The sequence below is a fragment of the Schistocerca americana genome, chromosome 3, assembly GCF_021461395.2.
Source record: "Schistocerca americana isolate TAMUIC-IGC-003095 chromosome 3, iqSchAmer2.1, whole genome shotgun sequence".
NCBI classification, from domain to species: Eukaryota; Metazoa; Arthropoda; class Insecta; order Orthoptera; family Acrididae; genus Schistocerca; species Schistocerca americana.
Window position 1 is genome coordinate 307,359,808 of NC_060121.1, and position 23,750 is coordinate 307,383,557.

The following is a 23,750-nucleotide window of genomic DNA, read 5'->3' on the forward strand; positions in this document are numbered from 1 at the left end:
GACAGTCCTCAGGAAAATCATAATGCTTCTACTCACGTGTTTCTTTAAATGATGTAAATAAATGATTTTCAGTGATAATAGATGAGGAAAGACTGGTTTTACAGGTTTCACAATCACATAGTACATCTACATTTTTCAGTACATAGTCTGCTTTGTAACTTAAGGCCTAGTAGTCTTCTACAGGCTCACTAAACTGAGTAAGAATTAAAAATTAACTGAGGCGGATTAGTGACTTAAATTGTTCAATGGAGTGTAATCATCACTTTCACAGTACTTACATGAGTGGTTTTGAAAGTCAACATCAAACGATTCATAAAACAAGCCCTCAGAGCTTGTACAAACTGAAAACAAGTTGGATTTGTGTTAGCAATACCATATTGCCTTATAAAACAGAAACATTCTCTGGAGCAATGTGAATGAAGGCCTTTAAATTTAAGCACTTAAAGCCAACTTCTTTTAAAGTCTTCCAGAAGAAAAATAAAAGAATTAAATGTAATCTGCCAACCTTTTATAAAACTAAACACATTAGTCTTGTTTCTACATGGTTTCAAATCTATTATTTGCCAGCTGCTTGTCAACGTGATATATCTATGTGCGGTGGATTTTTTAATAAATCAAACTTAAATATTTTCCCATCCTTTGGAAGATACTCATTACTGTTGAGCGGATCAAAGAGATTATCTATCTTTTCTACATACTCAACTGCTTATAACTTGAGATGGTAATATTTGTGCAGATGTGGCTCATTTGTGTAGCAGCAAAATTTACCTTCATTTAGATTAAGGAATTAGAAGAGTTTACTAATATACTCAAATTTTACTTCTTTAAAATTGTTCAAATTGAATTTTATTACACAGCTCTACAAAATAAAATTTTTTTTTCGTTGCCAGGGAAGTTTGAACGAAAATGGGATATTGTTATGATACTCATTCCGAGTATATTTGTACTTTCTCCAAATTGGCTCTGGTTTTTGAGGTATAGGTTACTTGTGGAAATGAGAGTTTCATGTGGATAATATCGACTGCAGGGTCCATATATGGTGTAATATATTTGCTACCTGTTTTTTAATTAGTGATATTGTACTATCTTTATTAAACAATCGTGCTCAGGGAGTGCATCTGTGTGGTTGAGGATTACATCATGCAAACATCACACTGTCAGCATGTGTTCAGTCCTGTTGTGCGGTGCGTGTGTTGAAGATATTGAGGGTCGTGCAGATTTGAATTCGGCGGTACTCGACATTCATTTGTTGGCCGAGGTAATCCCCGCAACAGCCGATAGGTAGCGTTCAGTGTAAACAAGAAAAATGGCGATGGTCGAAAGTCACACACATGTGCAGTGCAGCTTCAAGGAGATAGAACCTTTTCATCGTGACGTAGCAAATAAGAGGTGAGTATTCATTTCACACAAAACAATTAATGATGTTTGTTGGATGCGATTGACATGCAAATACAAGAAAGTTCTGCATAATATGTAGTATTTGTGCAATTTTGTTTTAGGAAAACATGAGTTCTTCACGCCGTCTTTGCGTGAACCATCCAGATGAGTTCTGCTAAATTTGTGTTGAATACGTTCTTCAAAAGAACAGGAAGAATATCACTCCTTTTGTGAAGGAAGCGTATCTGGCATATTTCGGAATTAAACTTGGAGATCAAGACAAGGCGTGGGCACCCCATAAAGTTTGTAAATGCTGTGTGGAGTGCTTACGGCAGTGGACAAAACGAAAAAGGAAAAGCTTAAACTTCGGAGTGCCTATGGTATGGCGAGAGCAGAAGAACCATACAGATGATTGATATTTTTGCATTGTTAATGTGAAAGGTTTTAATAGGTTCAAAAAACGAAAGTGGGAATATCCCGATTTGGAGTCAGCAAGAAGACCGGTGGTGCACAGCAACGATGTTCCTGTACCAACCTTCACATTATTACCCACGCTAACATCATCAGATGACGATGTGCACGGCGAGGAATGTACAAGTAGTGGTTCGGAATACGAAGGACGTGAGACACAACCCCAGCAGTTGGACCAGAAGGAGCTCAGTGACTTGATACGAGAACTCAATCTTTCAAAGCAAGCATCAGAACTCTTAGCATCCAGGCTTAAGGAAAAGAACTGTCTTCATCCAAGTGTTAAAATAACAGCTTACCGGACTAGAGAAGAAAACCTTCCATACTTCAACCAAGAAGAGGTTATAGTGTATTGCAGCAATATACCTGGACTTTTACTTGAATTGGGGCTGCCGGAATATAGACCAGAGGACTGGCGTCTCTTCATACACAGTTCCACTAGAAGTTTAAAATGTGTTCTCCTACACAATGGCAATCGTTATGCATCTATTCCAATTGCCCACTCAACAAAACTTTGTGAAGCATATGCTAACATCAAGATGGTTCTGCAGAAAATTCAGTATATGCAGCACCAGTGGTTGATTTGTGTTGATTTGAAAATGGTGAACTTCTTGCTTGGGCAACAAAGTGGATACACAAAGCACCCATGTTTTATCTGCATGTGGGATAGTAGGGCAAAGCACGAACATTGGAAGCAGAAAACATGGCCTCCAAGGGAACATATGGCTGTTGGTGGAGCAAACATCATTAATGAACCTCTGGTTAGTAGGGACAAGATTGTGCTTCCACCATTACATATTAAGTTAGGACTAATGAAGCAATTCACCAAAGCTTTAGACAGAAATGGTAATTGCTTCACATACATCTGCAATACGTTCCCTGGACTCAGTAGTGAAAAACTTAAGGCAGGAATATTTGATGGTCCTCAAATTCGCAGGCTCATCAACGATACCAATTTTACAAGTGTCATGACTGTCACTGAAGCATCGGCCTGGAACAGTTTTGTCGCTGTTGTAAAATGTTTTTTGGGCAATCATAAAGCTTCCAATTACGAGGAACTGGTCAAAAACATGCTCACTAACTTTCAAAACTTAGGAGCTAACATGAGCATAAAATTGCACTTCCTTCACAGCCACTTGGATCGATTTCCTCGTAATCTAGGTGATTTCAGGGAGGAACAAGGAGAGCGGTTCCATCAAGATATGAAAGGAATAGAGGAAAGATATAAAGGAAGATGGGACAGGCATATGATGGCAGATTATTGCTGGAATCTGCAACGTGACTGTTCTGAAGGGACCTATAAAAGGAAAGCGTGCAGGAAGCGGTTCGTCATGGACGGAAAATGATATACTTATAGAGAAACTTTTCAATTATGTTTTATACGTGGACAAATGCCTATCAGGTTTTCATAGAAGCTATTTATAAAGATTATTTTCTTTTTTCATTGTAGTTTGTAGCACTCGAGTTCAGTATTAGCAATTTTTTTCTAATTTTTTGAATAAATCATGCATTATCTCAAAAACTAGAGCCAAACTGCATAAATGGTTGCTATATTCGTCCTCAGCACCACTAACCCATCCTAAAGCCACTCAAATATCCTTGGCAAGAAAATGAGTGTTGACCAGTGTTATCTATCAATACATTTCCTTCATTTCTAAGTAATGTGTTATATAAAAAATAGATTATTTACACAAAAATGAAATATACTGTGCTTTGACAAATTTGCTGCCCACAGTTCTTAAAGAGCCTTCTGGTCTGTTGCAATCTGATCACATATGGTACAAACTACTTTGAATCCAACATTCTGAAATTCACTTGTGATGTGGACAATAGTGCTTTCAAACGACCATAGCGAAAAGCGGTTGCAGTAAAGTAATATGCAAGAACTTGTTTCCAAGTTCTGTGGATGCCTTTTAGTAAAAAAACTACTGCATGATTAGAAGTATAGGTAGTCATCGTAAATGGTCAAACTCTATGACTTGAAAGCCATTGATAAGCTGTTTGTGTGCCTATAATATGTACCATCAGCCACAGATATTTCATCAAAGAGTAAGATGTTTAGCAAAGCAGATTAAATCCTGTATCAATTAGTAAGCAGGAATGCACAGACTGGAAAAGTCGGACAGACAGAGGGCACGTGGCCAAGTATTTCTACAATTGGGAACTACTCTTATAAATGGATAGAGCAAATGCTTTATCATATACAAACCATCATATTGCTGTGGATGTTTTACTGGCATTCCTTAACTGGCTATTAATAAATGTTTTGGTGACATCATGTAACTTTTCAATTAACTGAAATTTCCAGTTATCATATAGCTTTTTTAGTATTTTCAACTGGTTCTCCTCATTTTATAGCTGTTTTTCAAATTTACCTAATCTGTAACCTGTACTTTGATGCAATTTATACATTATATCTTTTCTTGGAATTAAATCACATTTTGACACTCTAGGTCCTGTTACATCCTTACTACTTTCACCATCATAAACCAGTGTGAATAAGAAGCTGTTCTCATCATACTCTGTGTGTTGAAAATGGGAACTGGTTGGCTCTTCCAATATTTTATGGTTTGCACTGCAACCTATGTCATGCACAGTTATATTTGCATCTGATTGGTGAAAACATTTTCCACAGTACTACCACCACTACCACTACTACTACTACTACTACTACTACTACTATGACCATCATCACCCATGTAACCTAAACAGGGCAGATGCTAGTATAATGTCAATTCCATAGGTTCTGGAATACCTGTGCCTAGTGATGTTTACAAAATCTGCTAGCTCGAATTCATCTTTGCACACATAATAACAACTACAGTTAACATATTCAGTTACATTGCAACTTAACTTCCATTTTTTAAATTAATCTCTCTCTAATGCAACTGGGAATTTATAGATGTTAATCTGGCATTTTGTGTTTGCATTTAAGTTTAAAAAATTGCCACTATTGCATTCAGAAATCTTACAAGAGTATTTCAATCCAAAATTCTAATTTTTCTTTCCTGTACGATTCATCTTCGCTTCCCTAAAGTGCCATTAAAACAAAAAATTCTGAAATAAAAATATCAATAAAAAATAAAAATTAGATTCTACCAACATGGATAGTATATATATTTCACATACGAGTTTTCTTTAGGAAATGTTCACAAATCAATTTAATTTTGAATACAGTTGTCATTCTGCTTTGTTTAACATTATGAAAACTAACACTCCTTTCAGATACAATAATATTTATGAGGTTAACCACCCTCTCTTACAGAAACATGTTTTTTTTTTTTTTTTGTACATAATGAGAAAAATATTTCAGTGTGAAGCTTTAGTCCTCACAGAGACAGAGCAAATTGAATGCAGAGTCTTTTATAGTGGGAGGGAGAGTTGCTGAGCTTAAGCTGGTGACTTATTTTAAAGCGATAACTTGTAGTAGCAGTGCAGGTTGTGAAAATAGTGATTCTATACTTATTTAATGCTATTGATTCCTAACACTGAAGATATGTACTACTTTCCTCTACTGACAGACATTGGTTATTGTCACTAAGTAGACCTATGGCCTGTAATCTTGGCGATGGGCTACTTCTATAAAGTGGTGTGAGAGAAACAAAAAGATTCTCTCATTTACACTCCTTATCTGTATATTCTGCTACTTATTTAATATTACAGTAAATTTATCCAGCACGGATCTGTAATGCAACTGCATCAAATGGTTTTACACAATAAAAACCAAATCCAGTCACTTGTGCAAGGAATCATTCTCCTTAGATATGTTATACAAGCAATTTGTGATGATGCACAGCTGTACATATTGGGATTACAGATGTGTAAGGCAAGGCTGTTCAAAATATATCCATAATCCATAACAGAGATAAAAATAGGACAGCTTAATGCCATGAGAAGTGTCAGCATATTGCATAAGGTTAGAAAAGTGGCAGTTAGATGTACTGTGCCTCCAAGACCAATATACTAAGTCAGGAAAGGACCACAGTGTGCCAATAACTGCCCAGATAGTCATCCAAGGGCAACATCCTAGGGCAACAATAATAGTATTTAGCCAGGTCATAACAGTGACGAAAATATCATAATATTATTCAGAACATGTAATCTGTCTGGAAATGTTAAGCAGAAGGGAGAGTTGCATCCTGGTTTCCATGTATTTTCAATTTAGTGATGATGTAACAATGACAATAATCAATTATTGAAAATACAACGTAAATGGATTGACAAAAAACCTACTCTCCAAGCAGCGGCAGAAGAACACACACACTTAAGCTACAACTCTTGGATCTTTTGGTTAGCTTTGATGTTGTATCTTTATTTGTGAAAGTCCCTCAGGAGGACTTGTTAGAGCTTATCAGCAGCAAGTTTGAGAAAGACATTGTGGCATTGTTTAAACATGTACTTATTTACCATATCTCTTATTCAACAAATAGCATTTTGAACAAGTGGATGGTGTCACTACAGAAAGTCCTCTGACTCAAATGGTGGCCAACTATTTTTTGGGAGACAATGAGGGAAAAGCACTGCAGTCAGCAAGTCTCCAATCTTCCTGCTTCTTGCAATATCTAGATGATATATTTGTGGTGTGGCCCCAATGAATAAAGATATTGCCTATGTTTCTCTGGCCACCGTGGAACTGGAAAAAGATGGCATCTTACCATTCCTGGATGTCATGGTTAGAGGAAAAGCTGATGGTACACTGGGACGTAGAGTCAGCTTCAAAGCAACTCACGCAAAGTTATATTTGCAGGTCACAAGCTGTCATCATCCTGCACAATGTCTTCTTCTTCTTCTTCTTCCTCTTCTTGCATTATGGCCTCTGTAGGACCATGGGTATCCCCTTCGTGGACTGCATTTTCCTCTTCTTCTCCCAGAACCTCTTCATTCTTTCTCTTCTTCTCTCCCACTCTTCTTCCGTGATCTTCAGTTTCTGTTTCTCCTGTCGGCTCCACTGGTGACACTCTAATCTTTTTCTGTATTCTTTTCTGTCAATGATCTCCGGCATTTTGGTCGGTGTATATTTGTTCCTCTAATTTTCCTTTCCTTTGACCTTGATCCCCAATTCCAACTAGTCCTTCCGAAGTTCAACAACCCACTTGGTTCCTGTTTTTCCCCTTGTCCTCCCTGTTGTTTCCCACACTCTCTTCATCATTCTGTCCATACTCATCTTAACTACATGTCCAGCAAACCTTGCCCTTTTGAGTCTGATTTCCCTGGATATTGTTCTCATGTTCTGGTACAGTTCTTCCCTAGGTCTTTGCATCCACCTCTCTCCACCTCTTTTGGGACCTAGTATTTTTCTTAGTATTTTTCTCTCTTCTTTCTCTAGTTGTTCTGCCCCATTTCTTCCTAGTGTCATCATCTCAGCAGCATATAATACTGCATTCCTCACCATTGCCTTGTAGTGGCGTATCTTTGCCTCTGTGGATATATTCTTTTTATTGTATATGTCTCTCATCATGCGGAAAGCTGACCTCATCTTCTTTATCCTCTCTGTTATTCCCTCCTCGCTCCTGTTCCTTCCTGTTATAAATTCTCCCAGATATTTAAATTTGTCCACCATTTACACAGTGCCTTCCGGCATTTCTCAGTCTGCAGTGGTATTTAATGTCTTTGTCTTGTTATAGGCGATCCTCAGTCCCACCTTTTTGGCTACCTTACATAAGTTGTCGAGTTGTGTGTTTGCATCTTCCTCCATCTCACTTACTATTGCTATGTCATCTGCAAAGGCTAGGCAGTCCACTTGAATCCTGTTGTCCTTTTTGTCCCCCACATGGGTCTTTGGTATTCCCATTTCCTCATTTATTGCTCTCCACTGCCTGATCACTTCATCCAGTGCTATATTGAACAACAATGGTGACAATCCATCTCCCTATTTAACACCAGTCTTGATCTCAAATTCTTCTGACATTGCTCCTCTGAATCTCACACTTGCTTTTGTGTCTGTCAGAATTTCTTATATGAGTTCTTGTGTAGTTCCATCAAGTCCTCTGTGCTTCAGGATCCTAATGAGAGTCTGTCTGTCAATGGAGTCATATGCCTTTGTGAAGTCCACAAAGGTTATTACTGTCTTTTTGTTTTTTAAGACCCTATGTTCTACCAGTTGCTTTAGGATAAATATCTGTTCTATACAGCCTCCTCCCTTCCTGAATCCCGCTTGGTAGTTGCCAACTGTACTTTCTACCTGTTCTTCTACTCTCTTGAGCAATAGTTTTGACAGCACCTTGTATCTGACCTCTAGTAGCGATATTCCTCTGTAATTGTTTGCATCTCTCTTGTCCCCCTTCTTATATATTGGTACTACAATTGCATTCTTCCATCCTTCTGGCAACTTCTTTGTTCTCCAGATCTCATGAATTATATTGGTCATGTTGTCTATTGCTTTGTTGCCTCCCCACTTTATCATCTCGGCTGCTATACCATCTTCTCCAGTTGCCTTATTAGTCTTTAGATCGCTTATGGCATGTGCAACTTCATCCCTTGTTGGAGGGCATGGCTCCCCTTTCTTATCTCTTAGAAACAGTTCTCTACCCTTGTATCCAATCAGACTCTTTTTGAATTTCCCAAAAAAGTGTCTGCTGTTGTTTTTCCTGAAGTTGGTCTCAATCTCATCCAGTTCCTGCTTTATCTTCTGTCTTCTGGTCCATCTTATTGTTTGGGCTGCTTCCTTTCTTGCTCCTAAGAAAACTTCCCATTTTTCTGGTTCCTTCTTGCTGCTCCAGTCTCTCCAGGATTTCCTGCAAGTCTCTACCACTTCCTCACATTCCTTGTTCCACCACTAGTGCTTCTGTTTCTTTTCTTCCTTTCCCCATAGTTCAGCCTGTTTCACCATATTTTGCTTCATGTCGTCCCATTCATTGAATGATTCAATTCCTTCCTCATATCTGGATCGATTGTGTCTTAATTTGTCTCAGTCTACCTTTATGTTTTCTGTTCTTCTATTCATCTGTGGCAGTCTGTCCCTGTTTGGAATCCAAAGGCACTTAACTTCTGTAAGATAGTGATCTGATTCTATTCTTGTGTTCTTCCTGACCTTTGTGTTCATGATCTCTTTAGCATTTGTCCAGCTGATTGCTATGTGGTCAATTTAGAATTCCCCAAGGCGGGTGCACGGTTTTGCCCATGTCTTTTTCTTGCACAGTTTGGCCCTGAAGTGTGTTGTCATCAATCTCATTTTGTGTTCTCGACACAGTTCAATTAGTCTTTCTCCATTTTTGTTTGTCTGCTGATGTGCAGGGTACTCATCCACTACTCCTTTATGTTGCTTCTCTCTTCCAATCTGTGCATTACATTATAATCTCCTACGAGTATCTTTACATGTCTGTATGGTATGTTTTTCAGTGTATCATTAGCTCTTCCCAGAAATTATGTGCAACTTTCTTGTCTTTCTTGTTCTTGTCATTTGTGGGTGCATGTCCATTTATTATTGTATACTTTTTGTTCCCTGCTTGAAATGTCAGTTTTGATATCCTTTCTGACCTGCTCTTCATTTCAGTTATGCCATCCTCGTATCTCTTGTCTACTATGAACCCTGTACCAAAGCACCTAGATGCATGTCTTTCCTTTCCCACTTTAACTCTGGGTTTCACCTTCAGTATTATGTAGCCTTCTGACTCCACTGTATCTTTGTCAGTGTATCTTGTTTCTTGCATTGTTAATATTCCAATGCTTCTCTCTTTCATCTCATCTACTACCTGTTTAAGTTTACCAGTATTAATCACTGTCTGTACATTTATGGTTCCAATTCTAAAAGTGATTTCAGTTTTAATTTTCTTTGAGGTTCTTGTGAGCTCCGAATCTTCCCTTATGCAATTTTTGGCAGGTCCCCCAGACTCCAAATGCCTGCTTGTGTCAACCTTGGTCAATGGGGGATTGTTCCCCTGGGGTAATCTCGATTCCATAGTGCGATCCATTCCATGAGCTAAAAAAATGTTTTGATGGGACGGCTCATGTCTGTCCAGTTATACGACTGAAGTTGTTAGCCCCAGAAGATGTGTTCAGGCCGCCCCTGACATGTGGACACAGACGCCTTTGGTAGCCGCCCCTAACATAGAGTACAGCCACTACCTGATATGTTTCAGTGGCTCTTCTGCTCTCTCTGCTGTTGAGAAGTGACATTCCTCTTCCACCTTCGAGACCATTGGCCAGGCTTTGCCTGTATCCCTAGGTAGGGGCCCTAACTGGGTGCTACCATCTGGAGCCAGATGGACCCAGGTTTTTTTTTTTTTACGAGGTTGTTACTCCTCCCCCTCCTCCTTCCCCATGACTTGCGAGACGGGGCCCCGGGCTTGGAACCGGCAATGGCAGAGTTATCCTGCACAATGTGATAGAGTCTTACGCTTTTTGATACAGAGAGAACATGTGGTCTCAAATTCTGACTGCCTGCATAGTGAGCTACAACACCTAAGAATGATGTTCCGACAGTACGGCTATTCTGAGAGTACACAGATATGCCATGCCTTCCATTCTAAGCAAGTTCAAAGCAGGGATGTAAATGAAGATGCAGAGGCACCCGTTGCAACCACATTCTTGCTGTATTTTGGTGACTTATCTTCAAGAATAGAAAGACTCCTCAAGAGACATGACATCAAGTGTGTTTTTTGACCACCAGCAAAATTTAGGAATTTGTTGTGTTCGGTCAAAGACGATCTTGAACTTAGAAAATGTGGCATATATAAGATCCAGTGCCAGTGTGTGAACACTCTCGTCATACATGCCTGGGGCAACCTAATAAATCAGCGGCAGTGGAGCATCGCCTGGGCATGGAGCATCACATGCTTTACAAGAAGACTGAAGTTTTATCCTTGGCATCATATTTCTGTGACTGTGTTCTTAAGGAGGCCATACATACCCATACGACAGACTATTTTATCAACAAGGATGCAGGTTTCCAATTACGGGCTGCTATTAAATTAAAAAAAGGAGGAACAAGAACATCTGATTCATGCCTTGATACAGTGCACTGCTGAGATTTAATTCAGATTTTAACTGGAGGAGAGTCTGGCAGCACAGTCATTGCCTACAGCCCACATGTGGAAGGCCTTTCTGAGCCTTTCAGCAGGAGGCACTATGAGTGCCACTTTCCTCCACATGCGAGTGTCTTCCCGCACACACTTATTGCCTGCTCCTGATCTGATAAATTTCGATGCTGGCGCACAGTTATCAACAGTCACGTCTTTCAGCAGCGACAACAGCAGCTACCACCCCTGAAGATGTCAAATAGTTGTATCGATGAAATATTGGATCTAGTGGCAAAGCCGAGAAGTATATTTACAACAGATCCACCAGGAAAGCCTGAAAACTCCTATTCAGTGGAGACTCATTCAGCTCCTATTTTAAAGTACTGTGTAATGCCAAATAGAACAGTATAAACACAGCACTCTTCCTTACAAATGCTAAAAATGTAACTGTAGTTACACAGATGTGTTTAGATGTTATGAACAGGTACAACAAACAATAATTTTTAGCACAAATCAATTTACTAGAATCATCCTCATACACCAATGAAAATTCTTAAGCAATAATGCTTTACTCTCATGGTTTCATCACTGGATGTACTAGTGAATTCTGTATAACTAGAGTTTACTAAAACTTTATATGAAACAAAACAAACTTGGAATCATTTACTCTACTTAATTTTATGGACAAAAGCAAATGTCAAGCACAATATAAGCATCATTAATGGAATTCAAAGAGTGCAATACACACATCCTGGAACACAATGCAATTTATTACAAAATGAAAACAAAAATGGAAGAATTGTAATAAGAGATGATAAACTTCTTGACCTCCAAGTGGCCTGGCAACTATCCAAGTAGGGTCATGTTACCAGTAGTCCCTAAATGAGATTCATCCCCTCAATTATACCCTAAACTTGATGATGAGCGTATGTTCTAAAGTAATGCATGGCTGTGAAAATGATAAAGCCCACAGAGGCCATGGAAATTTGAAATTGAAAGGTTTTATGCTCCCAATAAATTAGATTTTTTGTTCATTATTTATTTTAATTTTTTAATACTGCAATAGCAGAATCTAATGGATATGTAAAGACACTATTTTGATGCTTTTGCAGATTGGAACGCATAATAACAATAAAATGAAGCAGACTAGTTTTCCAATAAAGCAGCAATCTTCAATTAGTAGCAACTTTGAAGCTGTGAAAAAGAAGAAAAGTAACTGTTGATGTCTGGCACAAGGACTGTGGAAACAATTTTTAATGCCAGCATTCCACTCTACATATTAAAAAAATGAAGATTCTTGGCAGTGGATTAACAAATTCATTGAGGGTGAGCAGTGGTCTGTTAACTGTGAATGTAGTTTGACCTTAACAGTATTAAAAGTTAAAAGATAACATTAAAAAAAGTAATATATTTTGCTCTAGTACAGTATCAAATTATTTTAAAAATTAGACAACTAATAAAATAATTGTTCCTTTTTAGATTCTGGTAACACCTCAATATGTGGGAACGATAAAGGGGACTATAGTGCCATCAACACAACAATGGTATAATCGAGCAGCTAGCAGCAAACAATGTCATCATATTAAACAAAAAGACCACTAACAGGAGAGGTCATTGTGTTTTCACTGTTGTTGAGAACTGCTGAAGTGTGGAACAAGCAGAAACGTTTTGTTGCAAGTATACAGGTTTTTGAGACAGCAAACTCAACACAATGAGCTCGTGCAATTTTGAGGGACCTTTCAGAAATACTGTATATGGTGGGATAATGTGAAAGCAGTAGTGAGTGACAGTAACATGAACACATGTGTTGAGTCTTTGAAAACAATCTTAGATGATCATTTAAACCACAGATGGGCAACCAACGGCCTGGATCCAGCCCACGATTGGTTTCAAATGGCTCCCAGAAGAAATTCACAAAGTTACTCCTAATTATTTGTCAACTAGTACTGCCTATCACAATGCCCTATTCTTTTCTTCTATTCTTTCTCATATTAATGCTAGTGAATAATTATTGTCCATTGTGGATCTATTAGAACACAACAACTGTTGAGATGGAAGGTAATTTATAATGAATTAGCTGCAACTAGTTGCTTTTATAGGCATTTATTTTCTCATGATGACATTTCAAGATAACTGTCAACCAATCTCCAGAATTTCTTATTTAATTATGTGTCATGAACATTGTTTCTTTGCTAACAGCAATGCAGAATTTTGCAATGGAATTTTTTAAGACAACTATTGTAAAACATTGTAACTAAAGATAAAATGTTCACTATGCATAAATAAATGCAAGCATCTGAATATGGGGTGAAAATGAAACAAATGTACCCTGAAAAACGCATGTTTTGATGCATGATTTGTTGGTGTGCTGTGGCAGGAGAGAGGTGCCATTCATACTGGTGTGTTCCCCTAGAAACATTAATGTCATGGATGGTACAATTTTCACTTTATGTGCTTGGAGAGTTGCTGTTGCGTCACATGATGAAGCAACCCATGAGCTTAATTTAGAATGTGAATGAGGCCCATGGGTCCCAAAGAGTGCCCAGGCCTGATGTAAACCATTCAATGCTTGGTAAATAAACTGAATTTGACTGAAAATGCTTTTTTTGAAGGAACTTAGTAAGCTAAACTCCATGATACGCAATTTAAAGAGTGCTTTCTTGAACACAAGGAAAAGGAAAAATTTGATTTTTCCTGTTACAGTTTTAGCACACTGGAACTCATAGCTCTCCACAGACACTTACTTTGCAGAATATTTTGAAGAAATGACTGAATTCTTCCACATGAGGATATGGCAGAGCTTTCTAATGCAGGCACTGAGGACGTCAGTTTAGTGTCAGATGACAAAGTGAACTGGATTCTTGTTGAGGCCACATTTGTTGAAGAACATGCCAATGAATTAATAAGACTGTCTTCTTAGAGGCTTTGAAATATTCTGTTTCACACAAGCTTTATTCAAAGTCAAAACAGCTTAAATAATGTTTCTGTAATGCAAAGAATGGAATTTTTGGTAATGAAAATAATAATAATAATAATTTTTTTTTAAATGGTGAAGAGGCAAATGCTTCACACAGAATTGAGGGATTGAAGTGCACTGGGCTGCACCTTCAGACAAGGTTGTCAACTCTCATGGCCACAGATACAACAAATCAGTCTTCAATAATTGGGGCTCAAGTTTGCATAATTCCATGTCGATTCAATGCACCACTCAAACTGTCACACTCTGATTTCTTTAAAATTTCGTATATTCAGTGATCCAGGTGAAAGATGGAAAGCTACCAATTTGCAGAGGTATATTACAATTGTGAAGAAAGTTAAAGGTCTGCAAAGTTAAGAAATTGTGTGAAATTTAAATACATCAGTCTTACAAATGACTACAATTCTGATTCTAATCCAGATATGTCAATGAGGCTTACATCAATGAAAAACTAATGAGTAGAGCTTTACAGCGATATGCAACATGGTGGGTCAGTAAGAATTTTCACGTGCGGGTTCACTGAACCTTGAATGCCTCAAAATCCCTTACCATACCGAAAACATAGAGAGACACTTCTTATTAAAGCACAAGAACTGCAGTCAATTCATTCACAGAAAGACAACATCACTTCTTTGAACAATCAGAACTTTCAAACTGTGGTTGCTGCATAATCTTTGGTACATCAGAATTCAAGTTTCGTAGTGAAAAACTATCACTGTGTATCTAACAGTATAAATTCTGTGTTCAGATGGACACAGCTGTCCGGTATTCACAATCACAAAAAATTATAAGGCTGTTGGACACCAGTTCCTGGTTCCTGATTGTGTAGAGGTAAAGGTTGATGAGCGGTGCTCATTGTAGATTGCTGGTAAACCATGGAAGCTTCGAAGTTAGGAATGTCCAGGATGATGCTGTCGCCATACAGCGGCCTAAATACATCCTTAGTGGATGAATACGGCAAGTAGTACTTGTGGCCACATGCTATCCCGAAGTAAGTAGTGCAGCAACAGCCACACATTCTAATGTCAGTATGGACACTCCCTGTTGGCGAAACAGACGCTTCTGATCACAGCAATGGCTGCCTGAATTTCCCATGACAACAAACCGTTTTTACTGTTGCCCACTGGCACTTTTTTTAATGATGATGTGGCCCTACAGAGCTAGATGTCGCAGAGTCTGTTGGACTCGTCGTCGATGACTGCTGGAAGTGAAGCCTCTGGGACCTCGCTGTCAACATCTGTGGGACGGGAAGTGTTGGCAGCAATTGATGATCAGTTGTGAATCCCAGTGTCATGTTGACCAGCAGGCTCCTGTTCCTGAGGGCACTGCTGGTGCTGTGGTGGTTAGTTTCACTTAAATCACAGATCTGAGGGATAGGGAACAAAGATAATGGTGAAGTTGACCTCGAAACAGCCGATGCTCTGTGAGGGTGCAGCTGATTGAGGTTTTTGCAGGACAGTGAGTGGACCTGCGGCTGGACCTCCATCATAAGGCAACATTAGGATCATCTGTCCACACCTCATCATGGAGTCTATAGTGTCAATGACAAGGCCTTGGTGAAGAGTTGTAGAGTTTACTGTTTTTATAAGAGCTGGGGACACTGAGTGCACCCATGTAGCTCCAGGATTCACTCCATCTTGTGGAGACACTGTCACAGGGGATGAATCAGCCTGGAGCCCAGATATGGTAACTTTGTAACAAAAAGGCTGGTGGGCCGGTGGAGTGGCTGGAGAACATGGACGGTGACCTGGGATGGAGCAGGAAGGTGCGGGATGAAAGTTGCCAACTCACTGTCTGCGTGTGAGCAAATGCCGGGTGCACTGTCAGAGCCTGTTCACCATGCTGTGTCGGGAAGTGATCCCAAGTGACATCATGTCAAGGAGAATCATGCATTTCGAGCCCTAGTGTGTGAAAAAGTTCCAAGCCTAAAACCTGAGAGGCCCCCTTGGTGGCAACAACCTATATGAGAACCATCAGGTAATACTCATGATATTTGATTGTAAGGCAAAACTATCCTGTCAGCTAAATGCTATCATTACTGTAATTCTTCACGTGCTTGGTAAAAGATTGAAGTGATGGTAATCCTAGCTGCCTGTAAGCTGGCAGATTATCGTGGTGGATGATCCTGTGTCGATGTGTAATGTGCAGGAAATGTCATTACGGAACACTTCCAACATTATTAACAAATCAGAAATATGTAATACAGCTTGCACATGTAGGATGACTAGACCTGAGTGCCATTTATAAGCTTTGGAATCCGAGCCCATGCTCCCACATTGTGTGCTATCCACATTCATCTCAGATGTGAAGTTACATATTGTTGCCTAGTGACCTGATTTACTACAAAATGTACACTTCTATTTTCAAAAATAGCATTGATGCCATTGGTGAGTAAGAAAACAATTACTACAAGTCAAAAACTCCGAGGAAGCACAGCTGCCTGAACCTCAGAAAAATGGGATGCCATATCTGGCAGGGACACAGTTCACTATTAGCAAGAATCCTGTGCAGATGACAAGTGGAGAACAGTTGTAAGGAACCCCATAAGGTCACCAAATAAGTGGGCATTTGTTAAAATGCTCTAATAAGCAGAAGGCACTCTGGCAATGAGTTTCAGGGATAATTGTTGACACACTCATTGGGCAAATGGATCAGTATCATATCTCTCAGAAACAAGTCAACATATGATTCTTTGCACTAGACATTTGTGTAATGAAAGCAACAGTCCTGAAACAGGTCCTGTAACTGTACAATCCATTTGTGGTATGTTTGGACACTTTTTTTCCGTGTGGCAGGCAGTTGCCACATGGATTTGATAATCAAAATATTCCATTAATTTTGTGTTCTGCTTATAATAAGACAAGTCAAGCAATTTGACCTCCAGAGTAAATTGATGAAGGAGGTAATGGACTTTGGCACCAGAGTATTGTAATAAGAAAGCTCATAGATAAGTGTCATCAAAGATTCCATGTGTGATGAAATGCTGTTCCAGGTGGGTAGCATAACTGGCCCACAGTTCTGCTTTCTTGTGAAACACAGGAAACGGTGGCAGTGGTGAAGTCCAACACCCTTTTGCCATCGAGGTAATGTAGGAAGGATGGTTGAAAACATCTGGGGACACAGTGATGGCAGCCACCTTTTCCAACACGAGTTCCTGTGCCTGCCGCATGTTTTGCAAGAGTATGAGCACTTGGGTGGTGAGTCCAGCTGACGTACTCAAATGAGAAGTGAACATTAGTGCACTAGGTATGTGAAAAATTGTCTAGCCTGGGAACTGTGGAAAAGTTTTTGTGGAATTCACTTAAATCCTCATCACGATTGACTGAAGTGACCTGAGAAGGACTCACTGAGCCAAAACAACTTCCTTTGTAGACAAATAACAATAAACACTTTATTAGCAAAAATATAAATGGCACACTTGTTATTAAACTACAAGGGCTCCAGTTAGCTATAGAGCCCAAAATAATAATGACACTTCTCTCATACATGTACTGTTATTAACTTGTGCTGTTTAGCTATAGCCAATTCAGATTTCCAGTTTTCATTATCTCTTTGACCGTCTCCCTAGTTATAGTTCAGCCTGTGATGTGTGTTTCTTACATTGTGTTTACGATGGTGCTACTTACTGCATTTTGAAAGTGTGGTTATGTAGACTAAATAAACTTTTGAGCATGATCTTGATATTTACCTTTGTTTATAGTAACACCCAGGAGCAATAATATATTTTCAAAGAACAATTGACAGTAGGTTGTTTTGAGATATTAAAGGTCAAAGCACAAAGTCAATGATCTTGCATGTGGAAATTCTTAGAAACTCACCATGTTGCATATCAATGTAAAGCTTTACTTGTTAGCTTTTTGAAGATATAAGTTTCGCTGCTGTGTCTAGAAGAGAAACAGAATAAGTGTCACTTGTGTTGAGACAGATGCTTTCCAATTTCACAGTTTCCAAACTTAACTGTCCTCTAACTTGCTTCACAACTGCCGCATACCTTTGCAGATTGGTAGTTTTCCACATCTTATCTGGATCACTGGATGCACCAAATTCAAAAGAAATTTAATATGGTGAGGTAAAAAATGTTACTTTTCTGCATTACCATTTTTAGCCCAAGGACAATAAGCTTGAACCCTATTAATCTAGACATGGCCAGGATCTTGCAGTCTGTACCTGGAATGACTAGTCTCAGTAGTGCAGATACAATGAAGGGGGGTATAAATCACTTCAGAATTTGGATGTAAAGAAAATGCACATGCCTTCAGGATATGCTGACTTTATCAAATGTCTGCAGGCAACATGAATTCATAATCAAAATTTGCAGTTGACGCAATGAAGGCATTTGGGATTCCATTTCCAATTTAGACAATGACAGGCTATTTTCTAAATACAGTGAAGAGTTGATAAATCAATGAGACAGTGTCTTAAAAGACAGCCTACGAATCACGACAATGCTATCATTTGAAAAACTGTCTGCAGTGTTTGAGCGATAAAGTGTTTTTTTCATTTTCTTTAATTATCAAATATAACATGTTTATCTTTTTCATGTCTGTGTAATACAAATAAATGTTATACATGTGGTGTATAAATATAAACCATAGTTATAGTTTCATTTTCCCCATTGTTGTTGTTGTTGTTGTTGTTGTGGTCTTCAGTCCTGAGACTGGTTTGATGCAGCTCTCCATGCTACTCTATCCTGTGCAAGCTGCTTCATCTCCCAGTACTTACTGCAACCTACACCCTTCTGAATCTGCTTAGTGTATTCATCTCTTCGTCTCCCTCTATGATTTTTATCCTCCATGCTGTCCTCCAATGCTAAATTTGTGATCCCCTGATGCCTCAGAACATGTCCTACCAACTGGTCCCTTCTTCTTGTCAAGTTGTGCCACAAACTCCTCTTCTCCCCACTTCTATTCAATACCTCCTCATTAGTTATATGATCTACCCATCTAATCTTCACCATTCTTCTGTAGCACCACATTTAGAAAGCTTCTATTCTCTTCTTGTCCAAACTATTTGTCGTCCATGTTTCACTTCCATACATGGCTACACTCCATACAAATACTTTCAGAAATGACTTCCTGACACTTAAATCTATACTCGATGTTAACAAATTTCTAATTCCCTCAGCATCACCCAATTTAATTCGACTACATTCCATTATCCTCGTTTTGCTTTTGTTGATGTTCATCTTATATCTGCCTTTCAAGACACTGCCCATTCCGTTCAACTGCTCTTCCAAGTCCTTGCTGTCTCTGACAGAATTACAATGTCATTGGCGAACCTCAAAGTTTTTATTTCTTCTCCATGGATTTTAATAACTACTCTGAATTTTTCTTTTGTTTCCTTTACTGCTTGCTCAATATACAGATTGAATAACATCGGGGAGAGGCTACAACCCTGTCTCACACCCTTCCCAACCACTGCTTCCCTTTTGTGCCCCTTGACTCTTATAACTGCCATCTGGGTTCTGTACAAATTGTAAATAGCCTTTCGCTCCCTGTATTTTACCCCTGCCACCTTTAGAATTTGAAAGAGAGTAGTCCAGTCAACATTGTCAAAAGCTTTCTCTAAGTCTACAAATGTTAGAAACATAGGTTTGCCTTTCCTTAATCTTTCTTCTAAGATAAGTCGTAAGGTCAGTATTGCCACAGGTGTTCCAACATTTCTAAGGAATCCAAACTGATCTTCCCCGAGGTCGGCTTCTACCAGTTTTACCATTCATCTGTAAAGAATTCGCATTAGTATTTTGCAGCTGTGACTTATTAAACTGATAGTTCGGTAATTTTCACATCTGTCAACACATGCTTTCTTTAGGATTGGAATTATTATATTCTTCTTTAAGTCTGAGGTTATTTCGTCTGTCCCATACATCTTGCTCACCAGATGGTAGAGTTTTGTCAGGACTGGCTCTCCCAAGGCCATCAGTAGTTGTAATGGAATGCTGTCTACTCCCGGGGCCTTGTTTCGACTCAGGTCTTTCAGTGCTCTGTCAAACTCTTCATGCAGAATGATATCCTCTATTTCATCTTCATCTACATCCTCTTCCATTTCCATAATATTGCCCTCAAGTACATCCCCCTTGTATAGACCCTCTATATACTCCTTCCACCTTTCTGCTTTCCCTTCTTTGCTTAGAAGTGGGTTTCCATCCGAGCTCTTGATATTCATACAAGTGGCTCTCTTTACTCCAAAGGTCTCTTTAATTTTCCTGTAGGCAGTATCTATCTTGCCCCTAGTGAGATAAGCCTCTACATCCTTACATTTGTCCCCTAGCCATCCCTGCTTAGCCATTTTGCACTTCCTGTTGATCTCATTTTTGAGACGTTTGTATACCTTTTTGCCTGCTTCATTTACTGCATTTTTATATTTTCTCCTTTCATCAGTTAAATTCAATATATCTTCTGTTACCCAAGGATTTCAACTAACCCTTGTGTTTTTACCTACTTTATCCTCTGCTGCCTTCACTGTTTCATCCCTCAAAGCTACCCATTCTTCTTCTACTGTATTTCTTTCCCCCATTCCTGACAATCATTCCCTTATGCTCTCCCTGAAACTCTGTACAACTTCTGGTTTAGTCAGTTTATCCAGGTCCCATCTACTTAAATCCCCACCTTTTTGCAGTTTCTTCAGTTTTAATCTACAGTGCATAACCAATAGATTGTGGTCAGAGTCCACATCTGCCCCTGGAGATGTCTTACGATTTAAAACCTGGTTCATAAATCTCTGTCTTACCATTATATAATCTATCTGATATCTTCTAGTATCTCCAGGCTTCTTCCATGTATACAACCTTCTTTCATGATTCTTGAACCAAGTGTTAGCTACGATTAAGTTATGCTCTGTGCAAAATTCTACCAGACGGCTTTCTCTTTCATTTCTTACCCCCAATCCATATTCACCTACTATGTTTCCTTCTCACCCTTTTCCTACTCTCAAATTCCAGTCACCTGTGACTATTCAATTTTCATCTCCCTTCACTACCTGAATAATTTCTTTTATCTCATCATACATTTCATCAATTTCTTCATCATCTGCGGAGCTAGTTGGCATATAAACTTGTACTACTGTAGTAGGCATGGGCTTTGTGTCTATCTTGGCCACAATAATGTGTTCACTATGCTGTTTGTAGTAGCTTACCCGCATTCTTATTTTCCTATTCATTATTAAACCTACTCCTGCATTACCCCTATTTGATTTTGTATTTATAATCCTGTATCCACCTGACCAGAAGTCTTGTCCCTCCTGCCACCGAACTTCACTAATTCCCACTATATCTAACTTTAATCTATCCATTTCCCTTTTTAAATTTTCTAACCTACCTGCCCGATTAAGGGGTCTGACATTCCACACTCCGACCCGTAGAACACCAGTTTTCTTTCTCCTGATAACAACGTCCTCCTGAGTAGTCCCCTCCCGGAGATCCGAATGGAGGACTATTTTACCTCCGGAATATTTTACCCAAGAGGATGCCATCATCATTTAACCATGCAGTAAAGCTGCATGCCCTCGGGAAAAATTACGTCTGTACTTTCCCCTTGCCTTCAGCTGTTCGCAGTACCAGCACAGCAAGGCCATTTTGGTTAGTGTTACAAGGCCAGATCAGTCAATCATCCAGACTGTTGTCCCTGCAACTACTGAAAAGGCTGCTGCCCCTCTTCAGGAACCATACGTTTGTATACGTTTGTCTGGCCTCTCAACAGATACCCCATAGCATTGAAAAATTGTTACACAGGATGCCAATAAATAACTGAGAAGAGAAACAAGCCTGCAGTAAATAACACCTAAAAATAACATTGACAACTAAAAATAACAATACTGAAATTGGACATAAAATGTAACAGTTTTTCCTTGTCTCTACCTATTAATTTCACATATAAATCACTGAAGCTATTTTGGTGTAATAACAAGTGGACATTGGCTGCTGCACTATGATTTTCAGTTGTGTTGGGAAATTTATTGTGAGGCATCAACAACTCCAGGTGTCCTCAAACAATAACATCATGCAGAAAATCAATATTAAATTCACCAAAAATCATGAGTCTCCAATTAAGCCTGCATAATGCTACTAACACTCAAACAGTATGATGCATCTTAATATACTTCCTGCAGCTTTGTAAACTTTCATCTTTGATATTTCTAGATCCACAGTTGGAAACACCAAATAACCTATTCAACACATTACCTCCTAACCTGTAGGACTATAATTTAGCACTGATTTCAGTATCCTATACTTTTACTAGTTCTGCAATAGAGTGATATTATTAGCATGTATTCAATGACATGTTTATGTCCAGTTTCAGTGATTCCAAAAGTGATCTTGTGAGAAATGTGCAACATCTGCTGATACGCCATTTGCCCTGCTATTTTTCTGTAGTGTTATTATAGTTTCAATAACAGGAAGATATGAACAGAAACAAAATAATGAAAGGAGTGATGGAAGCAGCTCACAGTCTATTTGAGGGTCCAGTAGATCGGTGTGGGACAGGAGCTCATTGAGATTGAGTCCAGGAGAATTGTGGGATCAAAGGATGAATAGTCATTGAGTTGTAGCACAAGCTGTAAGATGTCCGTAAGGTGAAGAAAGCAACCTTGCAGTGGGGACCATAAGCCTGGGGGCAATGCAAGCCTGCTGCTACTCACTTTAAAAAATAATGGGGCATCAAATAGCACACATCCATACAACAAGGCTACAGCCACTCACATAAGCAATGCTGCTGTAGACAGCTATTCTTGGTGTCATGTGAGATATCACTGCTGCTTACATTATTATTCTATCTGCCAATAGTGTCACTGGACTGTAGTCAACGAATTGTTCTGTCATTGTGTCAAGAGTTATTTCTCTTTGAATTTACAAATGTGACTATAATAAGAAGCCTACTGCTACTTTATAATAAAAAACTGATCCCTTACATTTTGAGTGCACAAATTTGATTGATTGCCTTTAAATAAGGATTACGTAAGAAGGTAATACGAGAACTCATTGTTCAGATACACTGAGGACAGCATCAATTTTAAATGTTAGACACTTCCTTTGTTGATCGTAAAGCTCTGCTTTTTAACTAAATTCATGAGACAAAATATATTTTCATGAAAGTCAATAAATTATTTCAACATTCCAAATTGAAAAGGCAAGTGTTGGATAACTTTAATGTTGTGACAAACATAATCAAAATATTTTATTTCATACTTAAATCTTTAATAACACATTAGGTGCAAACTGATTTTAGCATTAGCATTCACAATAATGGCTCACTTTTCTTAGAAATCTGTGATAAAACTTATGTCTGTCTGATCACTCCAAAAATAATGAGTAGTCTATAAGAAGTGCAGATAACTGACTTTCCACTATTACTACACTTCTCAGTGTCTATGAAATAATGCATCCACTGTTAGGGTGTTTCTTCCTTCCTCGTTAATACCTTCTGATCTTTTTGTTGTTTTTTCCATCTGCAACTTAAACCTCTCTTAATCTTTCATGGAACCCAGCAGCTTACACATTTTTTCCATATCTGTATGTACTGCTCTCAATAATGTGTATTCACTATTCGTACTGTGGAAATAACATATTGTCCAACAAATGGCATTTTTCAGTATCATCGCTCAGTTAGAGCTTTTTCTTGGAATATCGTGGCTTTGTACATCATCAGTTTTCTTGTCAATTCTATTGGCTGGTCTCACATCGCATTTCTAGGTATGTAATTATATGCTTGTAGTATCTGACCCATGCGATCCAATGATTTCCAAAAGAATAACATGGCTTAAATTAGCCTTGTACTTTATGAGCTTGTAAACAAAATTAACTGTGTTTCCTGAAAGGAGGCAGACAAACAATGTGGACATACAGACAAACAATGTGGACACACAGACAGTCACTGCAAGGTCTGAACCAGCTCCTTCCTCCACCACACAAAACCAGGTGTGTCTTATGAACATGTTGAGATCATAGTTCATGCAACATTTTGCCAACTATACTG

General features: G+C 38.7%; 1 long non-coding RNA gene across 1 annotated transcript; it reads left to right on the plus strand.

Annotated features, from left to right (window-relative positions):
* The first annotated feature begins 1,331 nt into the window (after positions 1-1,331).
* Positions 1,332-13,582, plus strand: LOC124605495. Its single transcript, XR_006978652.1, has 3 exons — positions 1,332-1,389; positions 11,915-12,128; positions 12,282-13,582. It is a non-coding gene; the product is annotated as an uncharacterized LOC124605495 (long non-coding RNA).
* Positions 13,583-23,750: the final 10,168 nt, after the last annotated feature.